Consider the following 2252-nt stretch of genomic DNA (forward strand, 5'->3'; position numbering starts at 1 on the left):
TTCTCAAGCTATCTACAAAGAACACGTCAGTAAAATTTGGAATATCTTGGCACAGTGGAATATCAGGATACCCGAGCAGCACAGAAGGGAGGAGCTAAGTGAGTCCAGGCTCTATGCAGCTACATTTGAAATGATTGCAAATATACTCCTTAACTCAATTTTCCTCCTCCCATTGGCTCCTGTGTCAGTACTCCTCGATTATTTTTCTGTCTCATNGATTGCTATATTATGCACTCTTGTAATTTTTCCTCCAAATGACAATTTGATTAATCTTCCTAAAGATTATGGATTGAGTTAATCCTGCTCAAAACTTTGAATGTCAATAGCCATCTTAAGAGTTGTGACGTGATACCTCATTGTCGTTTTGATTTGCATTTCTCTGATGATTAGTGATGTTGAACAACTTTTCATGTACCTGGTAACTATTTGTATGGCTTCTTTGAAGAAATATCTATTCAGTTCCTTTGCCTGTTTTTTAGTCATGTTATTTGTTTATTTGTTCTTTGTTTTTTGCTACTGAATTATTGGAGTTCCTTATGTATTTTTGAATATTAACCCTTTATCAAAACAAAATAAAGCAAGTGTTGGCAAAGATGTGGAGAAAAGGTTCCCTTTTCTTGGTGGGAATGTAAATTGGTGCAGCCACTATGAAAAATATGAAGGTTCCTCAAATAATTAAAAGTAGAACTACCATATGATTCCACTTCTGGGTATATATTTAAAGAAATNTTCATCCATCAATAGACATTTGGGTTGCTAACACATTTTGGCTATTGCGAATAATGCTGCAATGAACATGGGAGTGAAAATCTCTCTTAGAGATCCTACTTTCAATTTTTTTGGACTATACCCACAGGTGGGATTGCTGGATCATATGGTAATAATATTAATTTTTTGAGGAACAGCCATACTGTTTTCCATTTTACGTTTTCAGCAACAGTCACAAGGGTTCTTCTGATTTCTCCACATCCTCACCCTCGTTTGTTTCTTGTGAGGTAATGTTTGTAATTCACTTAGTACAGTAACTGGCATGCAGCAAACACTGCACAAATGTTAGCTGTTACTGTTTGATTGTTCAGAGGTGCCTCTACTGCTTCTCAGCTATTTCCGGATAGTTGAAGTTGCACTGGCTGAATTGTTAGCATATGATATTTCTGAAGTTTGCTTTTAAAGTGCCCTGAATTTTGCCAAGTTACATAAGGAAATTCTGTGAAGGGATGTTGTATGTAGACATATGCATAGAGAATTGCAATTTCAAAACCAACGCAAGATAGAAGATTCGTAAAACAATAACAAAAAAAATCTGCTTAGGAGACTTTTACACTTCTATAAACATGAACTCTGTCTGAGTAAGCATTAAGCAACAAGGCCTTTTTCATTTTTAATTTGGACCCTACTGCACAAGATCAAGGTTATGTGATAAGAAAGTGAAAAAGTTAAGGATGAAATTTAGGGAACTCAACAAGCTTTCTTTTTAATAATTAACTTTACCGTGTTTCTCTAGCATTAGTTCTCGGTCAGATCTTTTAGCTTGATCCCTACAGAAATGAGAGTAAAGATATTAGAAAAGAACATAGTTTGAAATGCTAAAAAATCTTGTGTCCATTATTCCTTTAATCAGCCAACATGTACTAAAAGTCTGTAGGAAACCTGGGAATATGTTAGGCACCAGGGCCACAGAGCTGACCAGGAAACACTCTTTGTTCTCAAGCTATCTACAAAGAACACGTCAGTAAAATTTGGAATATCTTGGCACAGTGGAATGTCAGGATACCGGAGCAGCACAGAAGGGAGGAGCTAAGTGAGTCCAGGCTCTATGCAGCTACATTTGAAATGATTGCAAATACACTCCTTAATTCAATTTTCCTCCTCCCATTGGCTCCTGTGTCAGTACTCCTCGATTATTTTTCTGTCTCATCATCCTAACTCTAGAGTCTGTCTCAGAATCTAGAGTCTTGTTTTGTTTTTATTTTTGCCTTTGCATTTTTTTAAATCACAGTGTTACTCTATCAATCATTTTAATTATGTCATCACATTTAATCCTTATGGATATTGTGAGGTAAGTATCTATTTTACAGGTGATACAACTTAGGTTTAAAGGGTTTAAGTCTTTTGCCAAACTTCACATAACTAGTAAATTGCAGAGAAACCTTGTGAAACCTGGGTTATCTGACTTTAAAGCCCATGCAGCGATTGCTATATTATGCACTCTTGTAATTTTTCCTCCAAATGACAATTTGATTAATCTTCCT

The sequence above is a fragment of the Galeopterus variegatus genome, unplaced genomic scaffold (genome assembly GCF_000696425.1).
Source record: "Galeopterus variegatus unplaced genomic scaffold, G_variegatus-3.0.2 Scaffold3725, whole genome shotgun sequence".
In the NCBI taxonomy this organism is placed as follows: Eukaryota; Metazoa; Chordata; class Mammalia; order Dermoptera; family Cynocephalidae; genus Galeopterus; species Galeopterus variegatus.